The following is a 7,924-nucleotide window of genomic DNA, read 5'->3' as shown; positions in this document are numbered from 1 at the left end:
TCCCACCACCTTAGGATGGGCAGTGATGACCTCAAGGTCATACATCTGAGGGAAGCCAAGAAGCACCATCTTGGACTTCCTCTCATCAGAAGTCAGGGCCGCCAAACTCACCTTCCGTCCGTCCTGGAGCTTGTCAGTCTCCTGGAGGAAGGTGAGAGTGGACTGGTCCTTAGGGATGATTATCATGCCTTTGTCTTTGGCAATTCTAATCGTCAGACGGCACTGTCTCTGGGTTTCCAGAGCCCGTACCATCTGATAAGCGTTGTCGAATCCTTCCGGTTTAGGGGGAACCCTAAACTGGGGGAACCGACTCGGGGCTACAGACTCGCCCTCCGAGTCTGTAGCCGGCCGAGGACGCTTAATGCCTGCCTTCCGAACCGACGCCGGAATTTTGGCAGTGGGGCCAGCAGGGTTGGAGGGTCCTGTCTGGCTTCCATTTTTACTTTGACTCGTCTTCTGACCCGACGCCAGAGACTTGTCAGTGCCAAGGGCTGGTTTGGAGGGTCCAGCCCGAGGCTCTTGGGTAGGCTTTCTCTGAACCGACGCCAGAGCCTTTCCCAACTTTTTACTTTTGTCTCCAAGGACCTTAAAAGGTTCCAAGGTGACAGCCTTGGTCATCTTCATGCCAGGTTCGTCAACGTGGGGGTCAGTCAGGGGTTTTTTACAGAAAGTTGCCATAAATATAGTGTTCAATTCATCCTCCCACGCCCCCACCCACCACGGAGTCCAACAAGGGGAAGCTGTGCACTGAGACCATGCTCAGAAGCCACAGGGGTGGTGGGAGGATATACGCAACCCCTGCCTCGCATTGATGGCACTCGCAAATACATGCGATTGCCTGCAAGACAGGAGCTGCTTGACCCTAGCCTAGCTCAAAAGAGAGACCAGCCGATTGACCTAATCGAGCCAAGATCAGGCCACCCGTCTTGCTGGAATAGAGGACCAAAGAGGCGTGTTGCTAGCCGCAGGGCGTACTCATACACGGCATCGCTCAACCTCCAGGACTCCCGTCTCCCAGCGCACAGGGGCGCCACGCACGGCAAACACGTGGGCAGGTGTGTGCCCCCCTGGGGGGAGGACCAGGGGGGGGTGTGATCCCACCTACTAGATCAGCACCTAGGAACGCTTAGTCGTCCTTCCTCGGAGAATCAACCGCTAGAATGCCACCTCAACGGGAGGGAGAGACTGGCCAATTCTAGAACGGGCTCTTCCGAGGAAGGAGTTCAAGCCCCCGCGCCACGACAAGGCGGTTCCTTATTGCGGGGGCAAGCCAAAACCAGAGCTTACCTATTTATAGGCGCCCACCGTTGAAACTTACCGATAGCGTTAGATGGCAACGGTTCCCACGCCCGTTGAGCCACTAGCTGGGGCTCACTCACCTGAGGCTGGCGCCCGTGTCGGCCCATAAAAGGAAAAATCCTTATCGGGTCAAGACCCGAAGACTGAAATCAGATCTCACCTGACCTCACCTGAGATAACAGCACCTGCTCCAGCTTACCTGCACCATCTGAAGCTATTTAGAAGCCTCAGAAGAAGAAGAAGAAGAATCTACAACTCTTTGAAGGAAGAGTTATAGTCTACATGCTAAGTGTGTAACACTTATAGCAAGAAGAAGAAGAATACCTGGATTACCTGAGTTAATCCCAAGAGAGTAACACTTATGCCAAGGAGTTGACATCTTAAAGGAGTTGGCATACTAAAAAGAGATCCCTTCATAGTAAGGGTTTTGACACTCGGCTCTCTCGAGCCAAGCACCTCGGTGCTACAAGAGATCCTTGTAGGCACACACCTGTCCCCCCCTGTCCTTTACCACCACTTTTCGGCGTTAGGATAACACCTTGTGTTTCTGAAGGCGAACCCTGCGGTTTACCCGGCGAAGGCCGGGGTCTCAAAGGGGTCCCTTAGTCGGGATACTGTAAGAAACACTCGGAGGTTGCCACCTTTGTCAGGCTTAGGGAACGGCGGCAGGCCACTCTAACACTCCTGCCAACTCTAGCTAGACACCGTCTACATAGCCAACCTGGTTAGGCTCCTCAGAGATAAGAGGAGGTTGTCAGAAATAGGACTTAATCTGACAACTCAGGCAGGACTTGGACTTTTTGCAGTGGTAGGATCGAGCTATGCGTTTGGAACCATGGCTTCGACCACCAAGATTAAAGTAAACCTCGATGGCATTCCGACTTTAACTCGAAAGCAGGAACTGAACTCTCTGATGTTTGGCAATGGAATCCACTTCCTGAGAATCATCGATGCCAGGAATGGATACATTGTTTTGCCAAAGACTCTGACCGATGCAGATAAGATTATGTCACCAGAATTCCGCCAAAAGCTTAAGAGCTCAGGTTTTGACCCCAGATGCCTCTTGAAACCAAAGCTAAAATGACAATTGTAGTCAAAAAAGTGGACTCGTACATTACAAGCCACTCTAATGAAGAGATAAAAGAGGAACTGGTAAGACAACTCAGCCTGCAAATCGATGAAGTCTATAAGATGCCACAACATGGAATTGTTAAGATTCGATTCCATGATATACAGACTGCCAAAAAGATCAAAGACCAAGGACTGATCCTATACAATTATAGTATAAACCCGGCCCAGATCGAAGAGGAACGATTCACTCGAGTAATTCAGTGTATGAATTGCTATGAATATGGCCATACAAAGGGTAAATGTACCAAGAAGAATGCTGAAAAATGCAGTGAATGTGGTCAGACCGGACACAGGTTCACGACATGTAAGAATACCACAAAAAAATGCCTAAACTGTGGAGGCGAACACAGGACTCTCTCTGGAAGCTGCCCTATTAGAAGGAAAGAGATCACAAAGGCAGTAGAAAAGAAGCAAGAGATCCAAACCCAGAAAGAGTCCAGACTACTGAGTGAAGTAGTCAAGAACACTGCAAAGGCTACAGCTAAGGTCGAGAAAACGATCGAAAAGACAGCCAAAGCCACAGCCGAAATTACCAAAACGGCGATTAAAGAGACGCAGCCACCCATCATGCAGCTGCCCAACAACCTGGCTGTCAAGACCCTGATTGCCTTGATGCATGCCCACCTGGCCAACCTTGCACAACCAGGCTGCTTTGCAGAGCAAGCAAAGCTAGCCTTGAGGCGAAATAACCTCCCTGAGATGGACCTTCCAAATGATGTAAATTCGGCAGGCATCCTGAGGGTTATGCTCCCTACAGAAACCCCCAAAGAAACCACAGAAGCACCTGAAGAAGAAGAAATGCCAGATCTGCCAGTTCTTGAAGAAGAAATGCCGCCACTGGAAGAGCCCACTGCACCAGTACCCCAGTATGTGAGGGTGCCATCCCCACACAGGTGCAAGAATGTGAAGAAGGCCAGGGAAGCAAAGGGCAAAGCTGTAGGAGTCATCCTGTACACTGCCGAGAAAAACACTACAAACGGCAATATTGATGATGATGATGTTGCAGAATACATCAAAAATGGCAGGATGAAATACTCCTACAATAATCAGAGGCTGAAATCTGATGAATGTGCCAGTATCATAGATAGGAGAATTAGGGCAGCCTCCCTAAATCTCGTTGGTGTGGCTATCACATACCTCGACCCTGAGACCTACAGGAAGAGGAGGAATGGCTATGATGAGTCCCAAGAGAGGCATGAAGATGGACCTGCAGCCAAATCCAAGTGAATCACACCATCACTGTAGTTCAGCAGAACGTCCTCAAGTGGACTATGGTTCGTAGGAACGAACTGTCGGGCATGTATAGAGCCCTAAATGCAGATGTAGTCCTGATCAACAGTCATGGTTTGAAGGACACAGACAGGCTGAAACTGTTCCCCTACTTATGTTATCAGAGGAACAGGACTGGAGAAGCAAGTGATGGCATAGCAATAGCAGTCAGAAGAGAAATCAAACATAAGATTCTCGACGACTTTGACGAAATGCTGGCAATGGAGATAGAGACCAGCAGAGGTCCAATAGTAGTGGCTACAATGTATCTGCCTCCAAGAAGGGCAATTGTTCCACTGCAAGACTTATACAGTCTGCTTCGACGAAGATTACCCACATACATAGTGGGAGACCTCAATGCCAACCATCCAATGCTAAACAATAGAGCAGGCAACATGGTTGGCAATGCTATTGCTAGAATGGTTGCTGATGGAGACCTAATTCACATGGGACCAGACTTCCCTACTTACATCACAGGGAACACAGCAACCAAACCAGATATTGCACTGTGCAATAACCAAGCCCATCACAACGTGATCATGGAACCGGGCCCTGCAAGCACCAGTGACCACCTGCCCATCATCCTCAAGATATCATCCAACCCAATCCTGAAAAGCCTAAACTGTAGCAGATTCAACTTTAGAATGGCTAATTGGGGAGGATTCAAGGATGAGCTCCAGTCTAAGCCTGCAGCCAACTTGAGGACTGCAACATTGGAAGAGATTGACGAGGAAGTCGAAAAGTGGTACAGCGATGTTGAAGCTGCACTTGCTCATCATGTACCCAAGAGCAACCACAGGACTATCCCCCATCCAAGGCTAACAGCTGAAGTAAGACTGCTAAATATACAGTCGAATCACCTGCAGCACTATGCAGGGATTCATGGATGGACACAAGAGCTGAGAGCAAGATATAGAAGCTTGCAAAGAGAACTCTCTAACCACTGGAGGAGAGCAGCAAATGACAAGTGGGAAGAACTTGTTCGAAAAGTGGAATGGGACCGAAAAGATCCACAGTCCTTCTGGTCAGGAATAAAGAAACTGATGGGAAGAAGTGAAAGCAGAAGTAGCTACCTCCTCAACGAACAGGATGAGAAGATTTATGAAGAAGAAGAACAAGAAATCCTGTTCAGAAATTACTGGAGAAATTGTTTCCGAATTACCGAAGAAGAAGAAGAGAACTTTGACAGTGATTTCGAGGAGACCATCATAGAGGAAATAGGAAGGCACATGCACCTCCTATATCCAGAAGCTGCTTCTGACTTCACTAGACTGGATCCCACAGATCCACTAATGACCAAGATCAACCCCACAGATGTCAAAAGAACTATTCAGAGTTTCAAGAATAGAACTGCTCCAGGCAAAAGCAGGATCAACAAAACAATCCTGCAAAATCTTCCAAACAAGATGTTGCTGAGACTGGCAAACATATACAATGCCTCTCTCACTGCTGGCTACTTCCCTGACCACTTCAAGGAAGCAAGAGTCAGGATGATACCAAAAGCCGGGAAAAATCCAAGAAAAGTGGAGAATTACAGACCAATATCTCTGCTGGAAGTCCCAGGCAAAGTCTTTGAAAAGATACTGAACATAAGATTGCGAAATCACCTGGAGATTAACGATTTACAAAATCCCAGGCAACATGGCTTCAGACCAGGCAGAGGAACATCAACAGCCATTGCAATCATATATGAAGAAATCGCCAATGCCATGAGCGAAAGGAACCAAGTCAATGTGGTTCTGAGAGATGTGGCCAAAGCCTTCGACAAAGTTTGGCACACAGGCCTGAAACTTAAGATCATCAGGCTGAACCTCCCGACGTCCTTGACCAAGCTATTGTGTGACTTTGTTGAAAGTCGGAGTGCAAGAATAGTCGTCGGCAATACAGTCGGCGAAGCAATTCCCCTCATGAGTGGAGTTCCACAGGGAAGCTGCCTCTCACCGACACTGTTCACAATCTATACAGCAGATCTGCCTGAACCATCACATGGCAGCAATCACTATATGTATGCCGACGACATCACTCAGATAATCAAGTATGAAGGGAGATCGATCGAGATGATGGCACTCAGAACTGCCAGAGCCATAGAGACCATCAATCGATATGAAAGACAGTGGAAGATCTCAACCAACATGAGAAAATTCCAAGTCATTCCTGTGGCCAAGTTCAAGACAGCAGATCTGATAGTGGACGAGGAAGCAGTGGACTACTGTGACAAAGGAAAGATACTAGGGCTAACAATTAGCAGAAGAGGAATTGTCCCTCACATAAATGATAGAGCAACCAAAGCTAAACATCAGCTAAACAAGATCAGAAGGTTCCAGACACTGAGTACTGAAACCAAGCTCTACATTTATAAAGCCCTAGTGCGGCCCATCATGGAATACCCACCAGTGCCTACTCACACCATTTCCAGAAGGCAGATGATGCAGCTACAGACTATTCAGAACCAGGCAGGCAAATGGATTCTGAATATTCGCTTTCCCGAAGTAGTCACTGCACGAGAGATCCATGAAAGACTAAGGATCGAGGCGATCAACCAGAGACTCCACCATCAAGCCAGAAGAAGATGGACAAAAATCCAAGATGAGGATGAGGAGCTCTACAATCGCCTCAACGTTCGTCCAGAAGGCACACATGCCTGGTGGCCCAAAAGCCTCAGCAGAATCAATGGCATTGAAGAAGTTGAGGCCATATTCACGGCATCAGGTACAGGAGACCGATGATGTAAGGAGGCAACCATGAAGAGGAGAACACAAAAGAAGATTAAGTCAAGAATGAAGAAGTAAACTTCAAGAGGACCTGCAATCAAGAAATCAAGACTCATTTTTTAACACCTTTTAACCCAGACTACAAGCCAACCCACAGGGCTCCACTTCAACGTCAAGCACGGCACATCATGCATAGCAGTGAGAGGTGACGTGCGAGGTCGGCGAAGTGCAGCGTGGGCAGAGCTTCAGAAGGTAAAAATCCAAAAAAAAAAAAAAAAAAAAAAAAAAAAAAAAAAAAATCCCTTAAAAAATAGCCTGCTAGGTGTTCTGGTTTCTGGCTGCCTCCCGAGGGGTTGACCCGGGGCTTTGTTCAGCTACTAAGGGCGCACATGCAAGCTATTCTCTGACTTCTTTCTCCTGGTCTTACAACTTATCTTTTCTCCTTTCTCCACCTGTCTCAGCTTTCCTTCTATCACTGTATCTCCTCGCAAATTTCATTTCCACTATCCCTCCAGCTCCCTTCATCACTTCCTCTTCACTTTACACACTTCCATTATTCACTTCAACTTCCTTCTCCTCAAGACCAACTCCAATAAAAAGCTAATACTCTCTTCACTCTACTTAACTTTCTAACTCTCACTTTATCTCCTCCCAAGTTTCTTTTCACTATCTCTCCAGCTCCTTTCACCACTTCCTCTTCCGCTTTATCACGCTTCAAAAAAAAAAAAAAAAAAAAAAAAAAAAAAAAAAAAAAAAAAAAAAAAAAAAAAAAAAAAAAAAAAAAAAATATATATATATACTAACATTTTTTGGTTTTTACTAACTTAATTTATTGAATAAATAATAAAGATTCCTTACCCTTAACCCCAACCCAAGTTCCAGACCCCTTCCACCCAACCTTCTTCAACTTACTCACCCCCACAGATAAGAAGAAGAATCAATCAACAATCAAATGACTTTTCCCCTTCCGACCTGGCAGGCCTCCCAGAAGGTTTTGAGTGGACATTACACTTCAATAACTTTAAAAAAGTCAGACAGGGAGTTTCGTCCTCCCACTACTTTAACTACGACTTTCCTTCATTTTCCTGACTGTTTTTCTTCACCTGAACTCTTCGTCTAACTTAACTGTCCCCTTCCACTTCGGTGGGAGTTCCAGTATATATGTTTACTCAAGGTATAACCACCGTGATGCCACCCAAAACTTCCGGAAAGGCTGCCAAGAAGGCCGGTAAGGCCCAAAAGTCTATCACCAAGGGTGATAAGAAGAAGAAGCGCAGGAGGAAGGAGAGCTACAGCATCTACATCTACAAGGTGTTGAAGCAGGTCCACCCCGACACCGGTATCTCCTCCAAGGCCATGTCCATCATGAATTCGTTCGTGAACGACATCTTTGAGCGCATTGCAGCTGAGGCTTCCCGCCTTGCACACTACAACAAGCGTTCCACCATCACCAGCCGGGAGATCCAGACCGCCGTCAGGCTGTTGCTGCCCGGAGAACTGGCCAAGCACGCTGT

The sequence above is a fragment of the Penaeus japonicus genome, unplaced genomic scaffold (assembly GCF_977035675.1).
Source record: "Penaeus japonicus unplaced genomic scaffold, GWHDUDI00000001_assembly GWHDUDI00000033, whole genome shotgun sequence".
NCBI classification, from domain to species: Eukaryota; Metazoa; Arthropoda; class Malacostraca; order Decapoda; family Penaeidae; genus Penaeus; species Penaeus japonicus.
This window is presented reverse-complemented; position numbering follows the sequence as displayed.